Genomic DNA, 18,909 nt, shown 5'->3' on the forward strand with positions numbered 1-18,909 from the left:
AAATGATGCATGCGTCCTAAGAGGCCAGAAGCTGTGCCAAAGCCACACTCCAGTCCTTAGAACTGGAGCGTGGCTTTGGCGTGGCTTCTGGACTCTTAGGATGCATGCGTCATTTAAACAGCACACCTCCAAAGTGACCCGAAGCAGCTTTATTTTGGCCTGCCCTTAAACAACATTTGACAGTTTTGATACTTGATGTGATATAGTATTGTGTACTATTATTGTGCATTGTTGTTCTTATGAAATGGTACTAGGCATGTCATTGTTGTTCAACAGTCTATTTAATGACATTTGACTATGATACAAGCCACACTACAGAAATAAAGCAATTTGATACCACTTTAACTGTCATGGCTCCATCATGTGGCACCCTGGGATTTGTAGTTTGGTGCATAATTCAGCCTGGCCTGTCAGAAAGCTCTGGTGCCTGACAAAACTACAGATCCCAAGATTCTCTAGGATAGCATCCTGCCAATTAAAGTGGTGCCAAGCTGTTTTATTTTGACAGTGTGAATCATCCTATATTTGACAGTTAGGGTTTTGTTTTGTTTTTTGTTTTTAAAAAGAAGGGTATATTGCTTTTCATTAGATATACCAAAACAACCCATAGACTAAATATAGCACTTGTAACAACACAGAATAATATAAGACTATGAAGAATCAAACAGTGAAATTGCTTACTTAACAGGACAAGAGGACTTGGCTATACAAATGAATGGGTCTTTCCCTTTAATTTTCTCTCCATTTCTCATTTGTCCAGTCTTCAGTTTGGCTTGTTCCAAACTCTGGTCATTTTTTTCATAGTTCACCTGAAAAATTGTCTGCATTTTTGTATGCATTTCTGATGACCTGGGAATTTTTGTATGCAATTTTCCCCCTGTGATAACATTTTGCAAACAATTTTTCTATTGTGAAGCATTTTTGAAACTTATTTTCACCAATATTTATTTATTGAGAGTATGTATTATTCCAATATATTCTAGTCATGTAAGCCACCTTGATTGCTGCAGCAGAAAGGCGGCATATAAGAATAAGGTTATTTATTTATTTATTTAATATGCACATGCCTGTATCAGGGGAGTATCTGGACAAAGAAATGTGTGTTTAATTGTTAATGGAAATACCGTACTCTAAGGAGTCTCCCTGATTTCAGAGGGGGGGACTATTCCACATGGTATATTCCTCATTAGAGGAAGCATAGTTCAGAATCCTATTATTGCACTATGCCAGGGTAACTATGCTGGTGTGCACAAAGGTGGTAAAAGTGGAAAAAAGACTGTATGCACAGCAGCAGTGAAGGAAGCCAGGGACTGGAGGAATAGGCTTCTCAGAGCCAACTGCATTTGTCTCTTCTCCTTCACCACCGCTGTATGACCCTGGAAAATGTGCAGTCGTTAGCATACTGCGCCAACAGCATTCTGATCACTGTATCTATTATTATCTGGCAGCTTTCACAACTCCATATTTGAATCTGGCCCATAGCAAGCAAAGGCGGGTAGGCTTTTTCCAGCATGCTGACAGAATCCTCTTTCATGGGGACAAGGAAGTAAAGTTCTTGGAGTCCTATAAAAGAGAAGGCAGCATCAACACTGTCCCACATGCCTGTGGTTTCAAGGATATCCCCTAGCATTGCTTCTGGTTGAAGGGTTCATTGCTCCCTGTGCTGTGGGTTCACCCTTATCCCACCAAAAGGCATCTTGTCTGAGGCAAAGGTTTTTATCAGGTTCTCCATGAGCTTTCAGATTTCAAACGTGGAGAGTTTCTTTTGCTCATCCCATTACTGAACAAAACAAATGATCCATGCACACTCTGAATGGCTCATGGTCTGGATCAGAAAACTTTGCCAATTGTCCTACATTAGATCCAGAGACACGCCAAGAGGCTTTGTTGTCTGAGGCAAAAGACAAACTAACAGCCCTCCCTCACTTCAAAATGGGGAAATAAAATATATTAGCAATTTTTCTTTATAACTGGTGCCTGGCAGGTTAGTCTGACACAGAGGTGGAGAACCTCAAATCCTGGAAATGAATCTGTGGCCATCCCAGACTATGCAGACTTGGATTTCAAGATAGTGTATTTCAAACAAGTAATTTCTACAATCTCTGGAAAGAGGGCATGTCTGGTTTCCCTGAAACCTTACCATTTCACACTGAAACATTTTGTTGCACTTTTTCATTTTGGAATCCATCTAGGATGGCTTCTGCCCATTGTGTCCCCTGTTCCTTCTTCCCTTGGGTTTTCTGTCATACATAATATGTAGCTGTGGCCTAAACCAGGCCCTGAATAAAACTCTTCCAGTATGATATAGAAATCTACCAGGGGAACAGGCCAGGACTACCAGAGTGGAAAGGGATAGCTTTTGAAGGCTCTTAGCATGATGGCATCTTTCCCTCTGCTGGCAACCTCTGTGCCACTGACCAAAGGTTAAGTGAGAAGGCGGCTCACAGAGTCAACAACCACATGACCAGTCCTACCATTCTGATCATGGAACAGATTCTGCTGGTGGGATCAGCAATCCCTTTGAGTAATTCCTCCCCGCCTTTAGGATGACTTCATCCACAATGCCTCAGCGTGTTTTTAAAAAATAATAATTGGTTCAGCTGGTATTTTAGCAGGAGATCTATTCACTTTGAACTCCAAGGAAACAAAATGGGTGACCTGGAGGAAGCTTTCTATTAAAAATTCATCACAAATTCCTTTGCCTAAATTCTCAAGAGGAGGTGTCTGAGCAGGGGTCATGGCAAATTAGGATGTGATTGTGGTGGCGGTGATGGTTTGCCCAGGTCTGTTTTACAGGAATGGAAAGCAGATACAAATATGAACATCACATCCTCTGACTGTCCCCATTTGGCAGGGACAATCCCAATTAATCCTCTCTTGTCCCACTTTAGCCATTGCTTTTAAAATTTCCCAGCTTATTTCTCCTTCTCTCACTTTCCACTTTTGCACTCTGCTTACTTCAATTACTGCAAACTGAGTTCAAAGTGAAAAAGGAGTTTGTCCATCAGAGCCAATGATAGAATAAAAGGAACAAAGATAAAAGGCCATAAACATAACTTGAGAGCTTATGCAGATGACATGGTTCTTATATTGAATGATCCCCTAAGAAATACCAAATATGTGCCAGGAGAACTAAATGAATTTGATGAGCTTTTTGATTCTAAGATAAATAAAACAAAAACACATATGATAGTGAAAATTTGAAAAAGGAGGAAGAATTAGAACTAATGAACAAATCATGTATCCAAATTTTAAAAAACAGCTAAGTACTTGGGAAGATGTGTCCCCATTTTCATCAGTAAAATGTTGGAGAACGTGTAACATGGAGAACATGATGCCAGGTTCCAACTGGTCTCAGTAGGAAAAAGGAGAGAGTTAGAGTGAGAGTTCATGATAGGAAACCATGATAGGCCTGAAACCAAGAGCAAGGGATGGAATCCTTCCCAATTCTCCCCTATTTTGTTGGTTACCTGTCTCTTTAGAATAACTTTTCACAACCTGGAATCCTCCAGATGTGTTCGACATCTCCCATTGCCACCTCAGGCCAGCAGGCTGGCTGGAGGTGATAGGAACTATAGTCAACTATACCTGCAGGACACCAGTTTGAGGAAGGTTGATTTAGACTGGAGATGGGGGAGTCAGTGTTGCTTTCATAATGTGCTAATTTGATTTGATTTGATTCACATCTTACCCAGGAATGGTACTCAAAGCGGCTTATGATAATATGGTACAAATAGATAAGGTCAATAAATGCATTTACATAATTAAAACGCAATTTAGAAACATACCAGTAAAAAAATAAATGCACCACCCATCAAGATGAAAGGTCCTTGTACTGTGAGCAAGGCCACTTGCCAAAGCTCTGAGACTAAGGACTTTATCACTTTAGGCTATAGAGCAGAACTTTAACAGGATAAAAGCATCCTTGGCTGATGCTTATCACACAAAGTTGTGTCCATTCTGTTGCCGCCTTGGATTCCATTTGTTACTGTACCTTTTGATTGATGGGAAAAACCCATCAGTAGGCTCTCACTCTTGCTGCTATTCTATTACTGCCTTTGTACCATAGGTCTCTTCTGCTGCAGTTTTGCTTCTTAGGAAATCATATAGTGTAAAGGGGCATGACTCTGCTTCTCTCCCCTCATGGCAATCACTGTCAACACCTTCACACAGCAGCCAGCTTCGGGAAGCAATTGACAGTCAGGATCACTTGTTCTTCCCTCTGTCTGGAAAATGACATTTGGCAATGTGGAAAACAGATTACACAACGATGCATCGCCAAAGTGCTATCATGGGGAAAAGTGTAATAAGAAACAACACAAAACTAATACAGTGGTACCCCGGGTTACGAAATTAATTCGTTCCGCCGCCGCTTTCGTAACCCGAAATACTTCGCAAGCCGAAAAACCCATAGGCGCTAATGGGGAAAAGCCGCGATTTCGTGTGAAATAGCGCCGAAAAGCACCAAAATTTTTTTCGTAACCCGAAAAAACCTTCGTAACCCGGAACAGTTTTTTTAAATGGATTTTTTTCGTAACCCGGAAATTTCGTAAGGCGGCGCATTCATATCCCAGGGTACCACTGTACATTTCCATTCTTTAATTGGAGTGATTGTGGTGCGACAGCAGGCTGATATGATAAAGTCCAAGGGTTCTTTTGCCTGGCAGCAGGAAAAACACGGAGTCAACCAGCCTAAGCTCCCTAGATATGGAGTTCTAGACCTAGAATCCCAATTTGGAGGAAAGGCAGGATATAAATCCAATAAATAAATAAAATCCTAAGAGTAGCCACCAAGAAAGCCCTCTCTCACATCCACAGTAGACAGGCTACCGATGGTTTCAGGTTTGAAATCTGGGCTTTCTCTGGAGATTTCAAGGCACAGGTAGTGAGGCTGGCTTTTATAAGAGAATATAGTTATTTTCAGATGTTCTGGAGTCAAGTCACACAGAAGTTAATAGGTCATGTGTAACACTTGAATCATGCCCAGAAATGGACCAGTAGTCAATGATGCTGTTGATTACAAGGGACAAAACAAGATTAATAACTCAAGATTAATAATTTAAAAAGGGGCCAGTGGGCATAGAAAATGAAGAGTCTAGAAAATGAAGGGCCCACACTGACCTACACAAGCTACGGTAGATGTTTCCAAGCCTGGGTTTGAGTGCTGTTATCCTCTGGAGAGAGCCTAGTTCAGATCCATACTTGACCATAATACTCATTGAACAACTTTGGGCTAAGCAGCCACTATCTCTCAAGCTAATCTACCTTGCAGGGTTGTTGTGAGATTAAATGTAGGTCAGGAGTCAACCACACATGAGTTCCTTGGAGGAAAGGCAGGAAGCAAGCAAAAGTCATCTGCCCATTCTGCTTTTTCAAAACACAAACTCCCTTCTATCTTGTCTCTTTCCCTCTTCTTGGGCTTCTTAATTAATCTCAGAATTTGATTGCAAATCGGAAACAAGGCAGCTTTTGCCCTGATGCAGATGAGTATTACTGTTCCATTTGATGTGGCAATTCAAGGAATGCTGTTATTCATTCCTGCCTCCAATAAAAACCACATGTTTTTAAGACTTTGCACTTGCGGGGGGGAAAAACCCTCTTCGGAAAGGGATCAAGTATGTTTTGTATGCATGGCATGAGATTAAAAAAACGAGTCGTAAATACTCAAAGAACAGACAGACCTTTATGTCAGGGGGATGGGAGGGTGGGGGGGGGGGGGTAGATTGTACAAAAGTGAGGGGAACAACTTTGGTGGGAAGAGGTGAGAAATGACCAATGGCACTTGGCAGCCAGACAGATACACGGTCCTCTGCACCACATGTTTTCCAAGATGTTTGGATCCATACTGATCAAGTGTAGCATAGAGCTTGGAGCAACTTCACAAATTGGGCACTTTATGCATGTGTTGGGCTATGAATCCCATCATCCACAGCCAGCTGGAGATGGTGGGCATTTTAGTCCAGCATATCTGGAGAGCATTGTGTAATGGAAAGTTGGGTTACCAAAATGGGAAAAGGCTATATGGCGAGTGCCTGGACAAGTTACTTTTTGGAATTTGAATTCCCAAAAGCTATCTTCTATTGAGAATCACTGTGGTGCAATGGTCTGAGCATTCAGCTATGACTCTGGAGACCAGGGTTCCCCATTTGGCCACGGAAATCCACTGGGTGACCATATGAAAATCTCACACTCTCAGCCCCAGAAAACTTGTGATAAGTTCACCTTAAGGTTGCCATAAGTCAGAAATAACCTGAAGGCATACAACAACAACAACAACAATTCCTACTACCATGTCTATTGGTCGTGTTGGCTGTGGGAGTCTGGGAGTTAGCCTAAAAAAATAACTTTTTGAGGCTTTACTGTAGCTGAAGGTTTTAAAATCTAAGTTCAGTTCTCAGCATCTCCATCTGGAATATTTATTTCTATTATCTGATATGGTTAAGCTAAGAAAGACCCTAGGCAGCTACTATTGGTTATAACAAGCAAGACAGCCTGTAGAAAAATCAGAGCTGTAAAAGTTATTTTTTGAACTATAGCTGGCCATGCACACCAGTGAATTCTGGGATTTGTAGTTCAAATGGTAACTATTCCAAGCTTTGAGATGGATAAAACTCTTTATTCAATCCAAGGGAAGTTTATGTGTTCTGTTGGATAAAATATTTTAATAAGATGGGTTTTTTTTTAAAATGATTAGCTGGTTAATTAAATTATAAAATAAACAGAAGCAAATTGGCTGACTGCACAAACACCAGGCATTACGCAAATGTGCAGCCAAAAACATTTTGTACAATAGGGGGAAATGTGTACTAGGAAATAGATTTCTGTGCACTTGCCAATACAGGCCTTAACATGGAATAAGGTGATTTCTTAAAGTGAATAGAAAACAAAACAACAAAACAAACCAAAAATTTAAAAGACTATTGTTACCTTCATAACCTTCCAGGTATATTAATAGTGTATTTTGGGGTCTTCTATGACCAAGGAGGAGACCTGCATGACTATCTTTTCAGCTGCTTTGGATCCAACTGGGTCGCCCAGGGATTTTCACCCATCACTCTTGTTGCACCACAGCAGAGAGTTCACTCGCACCTAGAAAGTCCAGTTTTCATCTTTAGAATTTGTAATGACTTTCACCATTACATACATTTTGTCCATTCTGACTTGGCCCACAATGTCATCACACCTTAGGGACCTTGCCAATGGATATTCAGTCAATGCCTCAGTGAGGTTGTCTCTATAAATAACATGTAGTTCTGGGCAGAAAACATCCCCTTGGTTTCAGTACTTGGGGTTCCTGTGCAGTAAAAACTGAGAACAAACACCACCAAACACTGATTTAAACTGGGGATGCCATTGTGCATGTTTATAGCAGACACAGCTGCTCAGAGTGTGTCTTTCAAATAATAAACGACAAGTCTAACACAAATGAGAAAATCTTTCTCTGGTTGGAAATTTTGTTTTCCAAGCTCTGTATGGAACAGGAATAGAAATACATACATTCATCTGCATACACACTTATATACTTTTTCCAGTGCTCCCCCCCCCCCACACTGTTTTTAAGGATTATATTTTTCTGAGATTCGGTTTGCGCAGAAAACAGTTGGCAGTACCTGGGCAGTCAGATAAACAAATGTATAGTTGGGATTCTTTATCTGTGGATTCAACCATCCATGGCTTGAATATACCAAAAGGTGAACCTTGATTTGGCCATTTTATATAAGGCGCACAGTTTTACTACAACATTGTATTTAATGGGACTTGAGCATCCACGGATTTTGATATCCGGGGGGGGGGTTCCTGGAACCAAACTCTAGTGGATAACAAAGGCCCACTGTATTTCAAAGTGATGCTCCCTCCCTAAGATTCCTAGCCTTCCTCCTGAGCTTCACAGAAGGGGGGGCCATACTCTGAGATCTGGAAATGGGATACAAATGGTACGAGAAAGCAAACATACATTATGATAACATCACTGCAGTGATTTACTGTTTGTTGGGAACAGAAGAAGTCATCCTGTGTAAAATGAGACACTTGGTTCATCAGGAATTCAGACAACATTTTCAAACCTTCTCTAGAGATGCCAAGGACTAGACTGCATGCAAAGCATGTGGCGTGTATCCCTTAGCCAGAACCTTTTGCTCAAAAATGCCAATGAATATCTAGGACGCTGCCTTATGTCACATCAGACCATTGGTCCACCGATGGCAGGAAGAGTACAGAGTTCAGGCTGGCAGGATTTATTTTACATTTTTAACAAAGCCAAGATCCACCAAAAGGAGCCTGGTGCAGAGTACTATAATTCTAAGCACAAGAATTATTATACCAGGAAAAAGGTGCTTACTGTCCCCTTCTGCACAAAGATCCATCCCTGGGTTACTTTCATCCATTTAAATTTCAGCAGTATAACACTTAAAACAATTGGGCTTCAAAAATCTTTGCTAATCTATCTGTGTTAAAGCTAACACTGTGGTTTTAATGTTAGTTCCAAAATTAATTCATTAATGCCTATCATTTTATGGGTAGTTAAAAATAATTTATGACATTAATAACTAGTAATGCTCATTTTAAAAAAATTAAAATGTCGATCTAATTTAAATTTCAGATAATTTTTAATTCAATTTAATTTTTTAAATTCAATTTAAAATCCAATGAAATGATTAAAGATGGCCCAAAATAGCCAAATGCCTCCAAATTACCCACCCCATCTACAATGTCTGGAAGCAGTCCTCCAAGGTCTTATCTGCACTGCAAAAATAATCCAGTTTGACATCCCATTCACTGCCATGGCTCCATCCTATGGAATGCTGGGATTTGCAGTTTACTGTGGCACCAGAGCTCTCTAACAGAGAAGCTCACAAAACTACACATCATCACAGCATTCCCTAGGATGGAGCCATAGCAGTTAAAGTGGTGTCGAACTGCATTATTTCTGCAGTGGAGATGCAGCCCAAGTCTTTGGGAAGACAGGGACTGAAACTTCATCTACATGAAAAGCTCATGTTAAACCTTCCATAAGCTATGCTTCTTCCTTAGACTGAATGATCTTTGGTACTTCCCTCAGTTAATGCAATTTGTCTGCCTTTTCTAATTTGTTTTCTAATAACATGTTTACTGGCATCTCACACAAAATATTGCGCAAAGGAGTATACACTGTATGATGTATACCCTGAATATGGTAACTATAATGCAATTAGCAAGCAGATAGCCTTCTATTACATTTTTTAAAGTTACTTTTCTAGCAGATTGTCATGACCTTGTTAGCAAATGTACAGTGCAACGATGTAATTATGATTATAACTAGTTACAACAAACATGTTATAACTGGTGAAAATTACATCTTTGCCCTGGTCATTTGTTAACAAGGTCATGATAATTTGCTATCAAAGCCATATACAAATGCAATTGTCTTCTGTCCTCACAGCTGCTGTGGCAATGCTGTCACAGTACCGAAAGCCATTACCCACAACTTCAGGGACTTGTTGTTGTTGTTGTTGTTGTTGTTGATGATGATGATGATGATGACAATAAATGAATTCATCATCATCATCAATTGTTCTGCACCTTAGTCCATAGGGAGAGGCTGGTAAGAAAATAATAATAATAATAATAATAATAATAATAATAATAATAATAATTATTATTATTATTATTTCTTATCTGTCCCTCTGGATCAAGGCAGGGAGCAACAACAAATTAATATACAACATGCAACATCAGTTTAAAGCGCACAACATCAATATAAAAGAACAGTGTGATACACAACCTACCTTCTACATGTTAGAGAGGGCAAAGAAGTCAGACTCTGTGCAAAACAATAAATGGACACAATGATTGTTAAGTACTTCCATGTTACTATCTCTCTGACCTCACTGTTCAAAGCACATCAGCTGGAGGATTCTGGAAATTATAGTCCAAACAAGCTCTGCTACAATCCCATCACCAACCATGTGTGCTAAATATAGATATAAAAAAAGGTTGGGGAGAAAAAACAGCCACCAAGGCATTTTTAAATAACAGTTTCGTGTCCAAATGGATGCCTAGTCTAGTTTTTGACACCCAGCGGAGACGAAGGAACACATATCATCAACATATTGTGGCAACCTATAGTTTTAAGCAATTAAAACTGAGCTGAACATATCATCAACAAACCAGATAATTGCGTTAGCACCGACCAAAAGACCACAAAAGTGTGCAAGCTTTTTGAGTTTGCCAGAAATATTCATTGGACCAGGTGATACAACCAAAACAAAAACAAAATAAAATACAATTGAGATCAGAAAGGCTGCATCTACACTGCAGAATTAACACAGTTTGACCCTCTTTTTTAACTGCCATGCCTCAGTGCTATGAAATTCTGGGATTTGTAGTTTTGTGGGATATTTAGCCTTCTCTGTCAGAGAGTTCTGGTGCCACAGCAAGCTACAAATCCCAGGTTTCCATAGGATGAAGCCATGGCAGGTAAAACAGCTTCAAACTGCATTAATCTGCAGCATGGCAGAGTCCAAAAATTATTCCAAATGTTGTAGCCAGCATCTGTGATCTGTAGCATGAGATCCAGTCTCAAAGTGGAAACTGCAGACTAAATTAATCTTTGGAAGATATACCACTTATCAAATTGTAGACAATATACAGGAACGTTCCATGCTGCAACAATTGGTTGCAGGTCCTACTAGAAGTCTTTAATTCCTCAGGTAACAAAACTTGTGAAACACCAGATGTATAAATATCAAAATGCCATAAAAGGAATTTAACAATGCAGCGAGGGAGATAAAATCTGTTCTTGAATTTTATTTTATGTTTTTTTAACATTAGACGGGGAGAAGGAAAAACCTTCCCTCTAGGAAGAAAATAGGTTGCTCTCCCCTCCGCAAACTTTTCTCCACTCTTGCAGAACATGCACACACAATTTTTCAAACCAGCAAAACACACACACACACACACACTATTTTATTTTTAATGACTCTTATTTATCATAATCGAGTGCCTAATCTGTCTGTACTGAATCCCGGACAAGATGACCGTTCTGCAACACTTTCGGAAATTGCCTGAGAGTCAAAGGAGCATGGAGACCTTCTGTTTGCAAAACTCAAAGTTGTGAATGCAGAGGGAACTTGGAGATGGATTGTAAAATGTGGCTTGGGTGGAAAACCTCGCTAGTTCCCCAGCCCAGACTCAATTATGCACATAAGGGTTGTTCTTCAGAAATCCATAGAATCCTCTACCTGCGAAGTGTGTATGTGTGTGTTTGTGCTCCTGGACTCCTGAAATTTGAATTAGAAGCACTCTGTCTTCTAACAGATTGAAAGAGGTCATAAATTACAATGGTTGGTTAGTTGCTTTCCGGGTCTAACTTCAGGATGCATTGTTTGCAAACGTTGGAGTATTTTATTACCTAAATGCAGACATTTACTTTGAGAATTTATATCCTGCCTGTACAGACCAAAAACCAGACTCACAAAGGGTGGTTGGGCATTTGCAACAAAGCTAAGGCACAGTGGGCACAGTCCAACCTAAACATTTTTAAAGGCCAAGCTAGAACCTACATTAAATGCATGGCTGGCTCACAGACCCAGTAAGGGATGGTGACTCCCCTTCCCCTATCATCTTGGGGAGAGTTTCCCCTGCCATTTGGTGTCAAACCTGCCACTAGTTAATGGCATATAAATTAAAGGTTATTTTTGAGAGCCAGCATGGCGTAGTGGTTTGAGTGTTGGACTAGGACTCTGGACAACCGGATTCAAATTCCACTTTGGCCATGAAGCCTACTGGGTGGTCTTGGACAAGTCACATGCTCTCAGCCTCAGGGGAAGGCAAGGGCACACCTCCTCTGGACAAATCTTGCCCAGAAAGCCCCATAGATGTCCATTTTTTCTCTCTCTCTCTCCCTCTCTCCCTCTCTCTCTCTCTCTCCAGCAAGTCATTTCCTACTTATGGTGACCCTATCACTGGGTTTTGTTGGCAAATTTCTTCAGAAGGAGTTTGACACTGCCATCCTTGGAAGCTGAGAGAGTGTGACTTGCCCAAGGATTTTCATGGCCAGATTTTCATGGCCCAGTGGGGACTCAAACCCTGCTCTCCAGAGTCTTAGAGGCTGTGCAGACCACCCCTAAGGGGCAGCCTATAACTGCCTCCAGCTGTGCTGGATTGGGGCTGCATCAACACACATCATGGCCCTGATCTGGCCTTTCCAGGGCACAAAAAAGGACAAGGCATGATAGCAGCGGCACCGCAGCTTTAAGGTGCTCCTTTGGCGTTGCATCTTGTGGATGCAGCACCAGAGGAGTGCCGTGACGCTGTGTGCTATGTGGTGTGGTGTGTGACATCACACTGCCCTGGAGGGTGAGTTGGGCCATGCGTCATGTGGACGCCACATCTCAATTCCACCCCCAGGCTGGCCTTTATGGTCAGTGTGCACAGTCCCAGAGTCCAATGTTCAAACTACTACATCATGCTGGCTCCCCATGGGGTGTGAGAAAGCAATTTTTCCATGTTTTTGAGCTTCTTTGGACTTCTTTACCCAGACTAAAATCAACTTCTGGGTCACTTCCTGTTGGAAATCATAGAATAGAATCATAGAGTTGGAAGAGACCACAAGGTTCAGTCCAATCCCATTCTGCCATGCAGGAACTCTCAGTCAAAGCATACCCAACAGATGGCCATCCAGCCTCTGTTTAAAGACCTCTAAGGAAGGAGACTCCACTACACTCCGAGGAAGGAGTGTGTTCCACTGTTAAACAGCCCTTACTGTCAGGAAATTCCTCCTAATGTTGAGGAGGAATCTCTTTTCCTGGAGCTTGCATCCATTGTTCTGGGTCCTAGGCTCTGGAGCAGCAGAAAACAAGCTTGTTCCCTCCTCAATATGACATCCCTTCAAGTATTTAAACAGGGCGGTCATATCATCTCTTAGCCTTCCCTTCTCCAGGCTGAACATCCCCAGCTTCCTAAGTCGTTCCTCGTAGGGCATGGTTTCCAGATCCTTCACAATTTTGGTCGCCCTCCTTTGGACATGCTCCAGTTTCTCCACGTCTTTTTTGAATTGTGGTGCCCCGAACTGGACACAATATTCCAGGTGGGGCCTGACCAAAACAGAATAGAGTAGAACTATTCCTTCCCTTGAACTAGACACTATACTTCTATTGATGCAGCCTAAAATTGCATTGACTGTTTTAGCTGCTGCATCACATTGTTGACTCATGTTCCACTTGTGGTCTACATTGATTGATTGATTGAAATTTTATTTATATACCGCCGTTCCTATGATCACGGCGGTTTACAAAACAAAATGAAAGTACAATACAGTACAGATTACAGATTCCGGATTCCAGAATCTCCCCCTGGAGAAACGCCACTCCGGCGGCAAGGAAGAGTCTCTCTGGGCCACTCCTGCCCAGGTGGAAAGCGGGCAGGCGGGCAGTTAGGGAGGGAGGAGCCTCTTTCTTCAGGCTAGCCCCTGATGGTACTGGGCCAGCCTTCTCTCTCCCTCAAAGGCCGAACGATGACAGTTAGGGAGGGAGGAGCCTCTTTCTTCAGGCTGGCCCCTGATGGTACTGGGACAGCCTTCTCTCTCCCTCAGAGGCCGATCGATGACAGTTAGGGAGGGAGGAGCCTCTGTCTTCAGGCCAGCCCCTGATGGTACTGGGCCAGCCTTCTCTCTCCCTCAGAGGCCGATCGATGACAGTTGACTCCTAGATCCTTTTCATACATAAGGGAAGGAAGGGGAGACAAGAATATCTGCATTTATTCTCCTCCAGTATTATTTCTAATCATCTTTTAGCGATTGCAGGGTGAACTGGCAAGGAAAGGCAGTGAAGGAAGTAAAACAGTCCTATCGTATTAGCAAGCCCAATTGCCTAATGAATGGAATGTCCTCATTCCCTTAAATGAAACAATTAGGAGATCGTAGCCAGATATACTTTGAATCCAAGACCAATTAAGCCAATCTGTATTCATTTGAAAAACAGACTGGATTTGGCAGCTCTTCCTTCCAAACTGTTCACTGTGTTTTCCTCTGAAATGGAGCTCTGCATGGCAACATATTTATGGTGCCATTCAATCCGCCCTTCCATTCATTTTCCAATTCAGTCTGTCCAGTGTGTTTGAGTTTGTACTCCACTACGAAATCTATAAATCTGTTCGGGTTTACAGCCTTAAACAAGAAACAGGAGCCTGCAGGGAAGGATGAGGTCTCCCTTCTTTCCTTCTATTTTTCTGGACTGCTTTTTAGCCACACTCCAGATTATTTTAGAATTATTGTGGCCTATTGAAATTGGTGGGAGTTGCTTTCTGAACAGTGTATGTTTTCCAGAATGGAATGCCTTTTCCTTAAACAAACAGGGCATTCTGACATCTTCTACTGGCAACCTCCAACTGACAATTTAGCAGAAATCCAGAGTCCCGATTGTGCAGAATAAAAGATTGATTATTTTGGGAGAGAAAGTTAACTGGGAAATCTGCCATGTTTAAACCCTGTAAATAATTGAAGGGTAGGAGACTCCAACATTTTAAAAGTATACCAATTATAGAATGTACAGAATTTCTAATCAGCATTTCTACAGCATTTTAAAACAGACACCCTACCTTATGTTGGACTGCAACTCCCATCCTCCTCCAACCGGTTTTGTTGCATGTGAGTGACGGTTTTTATAAACTAAAACATCTGGAGGCTGCCAGATCATAGGATCCTGCTTTGGGGTGATGAAAGCAATTCATATGTACTAGTTCAGCCTGAATACCCTAAAGATACCAGATCCTGTCTAAACTTGGAAGCTCAGCAGGGTCAGCCCTGGTCAGTACTTGGATGGTAGATCACCAACAAATGCCAGGTGCTGTATGCTGAATTTCAGAGGAAGGTGCTGGCAAATGAAAGGGCACATAATGGCTTTTCTCATGGCCTGGCCATATTTTGCCAGGCGCATACAACACAACCTTTACACTATTATTATTGCTGTTGTTGTTGTTGTTATCTATATACATATGCTTTACAACAGCATAAAGTTGCAATACAATCCAGCATAAAGTTGCAACCCCTAAAAATCTTGGGAAAGCCACACACTATCCAATAAGTGAAGCCTTCCCAATATGTGTGTGTGTGTGTGTGTGTGTATTGTATGTCGATGTTTTAGTGTGAGCCACTCTGATTGTCTTACTACAGAAGAGCGGGATATAAATAAATGTTTGTTTGTTTGTTTGTTTATATGCATTGCTACTTCCTTCAGCCTTAGCCAGCATTGTCAATAGGGAGGAATCATGGAAGCTGAGACCCTACTGACTTAATATTCAGCCCTGTGCTGCACTAACTCTGATTTGGACATTTCAGACAAAGTCATCTTCTCTGTAACTTTGGAAGGGGATGTAAGCATGGAGAGCAGGGTGGTGTTTTTTTAAAAAAATTTGTAGGAAAGGATGCCAGCCTAATGTTTTTTTCACTGTATACTTTGTGGGAGGTAAACTGGCTGTGGGTTCTGCAAACCTCCATTGCCAGTGAGGTTTTGCTTTGAATGCCCAAGGGGCTGATCTAGCAGCAAAGCAATGCCTCTTTAGGAACCAGCAGCAGCAACAGCAGCCTTGAAGGATGTGGTTTAAGCGCCAACTAGTGGCCAAGGGAGAAAATGTCCTCTAGGAAGAATTTGTAGGTCCAAAACACAAGGCAGAAATAATTCAGTTTGAGACCAATTTCACTGCCCTGGCTCAATACTAGGGAAGTCTGGGATCTGTAGTTTTTGTGAGACATTTAGCCTCCTCTGTCAGAGAGCTCTGATGCCACAACTACAATTCCTAGGATTCCCTAGCACTGAGCCAAAGCAGTTAAAGTGGTCTCAAACTGGATTATTTATGCAGTGTGTTTTCGACCCTAGTTAGTTCTTATTAAGCATACGCACTTGGTCCATCTAGTATAGAAATGATGCAGTTTGACATCCCTTGGCTGCATCTGCACTGCAGAAATAATCCCGGTTGACATCGCTTTTAACTGGACATTTAGAGCGTGTCAACCTGGATTAATTCTGCAATAATGCTGTAACTCTGACCAATGGGATTTGTAGTTCGGAAAGGCGCACCAGCACACTTGAGCCGAGGCAGACAAAGGCCTTGTGAAACTACACATCCTAAGATTCCAAAGGATGGCGCTTTAGCACTTAAAGTGGTGTCAAACTGCATTATTTTTACCATGTAGATACAGCCCACCTCACAGGGCTGTTGTGAGATGGGACGAGGAGAGCTCCTTAGGGGGAAAGATGCCTTTGTCTTTCTCTTAGAAGAAATATATCTATGTCTATATACTTGAGGCCTCTAGACTGAAGCATCTCTGGAAGAAAAAGGCTTTCTCATGTCAGACTAGGAACTGTGGCTTTTCTCTTTCTCTTTTGCCTTGGAAAAGCAATCTGGAATTGTGTTGCGCTGGTAAAATGGAGCCTTTTAAAATATATACTATAGATGGTTGACTGTAAGTCGACCTCATATATAAGTCGAGGGCAGGTTTTGGGGCCCAAATTATGGCTTTTGATATGACCCCTGGGTAAAAGGGATAAGGGGTCAAGGGTAACACTTAAGGGCAAACGGCAAAGGATCTAAAGGAGGCAGCAAAGGAAAACTATGCCAAAGAAGTTACAAAATTCCAGCAGACATTTGGTGCTCACACTAAAGGCTGGATGGAGAAGAGAACAGAGAGAGGCCAGTGCTTTCAGGACAGATATCCCTCTTGCTTTGCAGCAGTTCCTGGTTTTGAAGAAGAGTTCAAGTACAACACTTGCATTGACCCATGGATAAGTCGACTCAGGTTTTTGGGGTCCATTTTTTTGACTTCAATTTCTAGACTTATACATGAGTACAGTGCACCCTTTTTTACACAGGAGATCCATTTAGGACCCCCCCCCCTGCATAAAAATGTGTATGTTTGAGCCCCATTGAAAATAATGGGGCTTGTGCATGGTGGGGCTACGTATGACGCAGGCACACTGTATATACAATATATTCAATATATATATATATATATATATATATATTTAAAGGAGGCAGAGGCTTACTTACAGAGACAGTGCAACACACTATATAGAGACATATACATTCTCCCTCTCTCTTTCTATATATATATATATATATATACACACACACACACACACACACACACACACACACATACACACACTATGCCATCTATCTTTATCTATACACATACTATATGTATATGTATACACACACAATATATATGCACACACACTATATATACTATCTATCTATACACATACTATATTTATAATGGCTTGGGCCCAGGATACCTGAAGGACCGCCTCTCCCCGTACATTCCGTCCCGCACCCTCAGAATATCTGGGCAGCAACTACTTAAGGTGCCAGGGGCTAGGTTGACCTCCACCTTTCCATCGCCGCCCCGGCCCTTTGGAACACGCTGCCCACAGAGCTCCGCTCGGCCACCTCCCTGGCCCAATTTAGAAAGGACCTAAAAACCTTTCTATTTCAGCTTGCATTCCCCGATCAAAGTCCAGTGGGCCTCCCTTCCTCTTCTGTGGCAAAGAGGACTGGCTAACGGGGGTTTTATTCTGTTTGTGTGTAATTGTTTTTAACCCTGATGTATATGTTGTTTGATGTTTTGCTGTCAACCGCCCTGATCTATGGAAGGGCGGTATAAAAATAAAAATTTTATTATTATTATTTATACACATATACATATACCATTTATCTGTACATATACTACATATATATGTATGCACACACACACACTACATATAACTATACACTCACACACACACTATATATATATATATATATGTATGTATACTACATATATATATATATATATAGTACTTTTTACAAAATTTTGAAAATTATTATAAAATCCATACAATTAAAATGTCTCTATATAAAATCACATAAGATATACACAATATAAAATATAATATAAAATCACATAAAATATACTCAAGTTAAAAACATAGTATATCTATAGTGTGTGTATGCATATATATATATATATAGAGAGAGAGAGAGAGAGAGAGAATATAGATACATGCTGTGTTTGTGTGTGTGTGTGTGTGTGTGTGTGTATATATATACCATCTATATCACATAAACATATATTTGCATTATGTGTGTGTGTGTAAAACTATATATGTACACTCACACATACACATACACACTGTCTGTCTGTCTATCTATCTATCTATCTATCTATCTATCTATCTATCTATCTATCTATCTATCTCTACATATACTATACACACTATATTGATATCTGTATCTATATATTTACAGTATTTATACCATCTATCTCTCTATCTATGCACACATACACATACTATACACACACAATACATATATACCGTTTGCCTGTCTGTCTGTCTGTCTGTCTCTCGGACTTAGTGGCCAGTTTCTTGAGCTCATTTTCAAAGTGACAAGCGAGCTCTTGCAATGGGATCTCTGGTTTTAAGGTCCACTCTTTGCAATGGGGGAAAAACCCCTAACCTTCCAGAGTTGGGTCCAGCTTCCATGCTGCCTCTTTTTCCAAGGAGCAGCAGCCCTTTCAGTTCGCTGCAGCATAAAAACCAGAGAAGGAGGCAAGCAAGAAGAAACCTAGCAGCAGCAGCACCTTTAAAACTGAATGCAAGTTTAGCTAAAAGCTCCTGCTCATATTTAAAAAGTAGACGCATAAAAAGACCCCCCAAAGGCATACATCAGCCCTGATTGACCCAAATGCCATTGGTTTCCATAGGTCTGTTTCTAGTATAACTGAAGCCCGACCCCATCATTTTGCAAAAACTATTCAGAGGCCAGGTAGAGCAAAGTGCAATAACACCCCAAATCCGCAAAACAGAGATGCCTTTATAGGACCAAATCAGATGCACAAAATAGATGTTGCAAGCTTTAGAAACTTCAGTGGCTCCTTCATTGCAATTCTTCGGC

At 41.2% G+C, this 18,909-nt stretch overlaps 1 long non-coding RNA gene across 1 annotated transcript; it reads right to left on the reverse strand.

Annotated features, from left to right (window-relative positions):
• Nucleotides 1-275: 275 nt before the first annotated feature.
• Nucleotides 276-17,328, reverse strand: LOC121915094. The gene is made up of 4 exons (XR_006100645.1): nucleotides 17,271-17,328; nucleotides 6,928-7,089; nucleotides 3,995-4,226; nucleotides 276-1,563 (listed from the first exon to the last, which is right to left on the reverse strand). It is a non-coding gene; the product is annotated as an uncharacterized LOC121915094 (long non-coding RNA).
• Between the last annotated feature and the right edge of the window lie 1,581 nt (nucleotides 17,329-18,909).

This window comes from Sceloporus undulatus, chromosome 9, assembly GCF_019175285.1.
Source record: "Sceloporus undulatus isolate JIND9_A2432 ecotype Alabama chromosome 9, SceUnd_v1.1, whole genome shotgun sequence".
NCBI lineage: Eukaryota > Metazoa > Chordata > Lepidosauria > Squamata > Phrynosomatidae > Sceloporus > Sceloporus undulatus.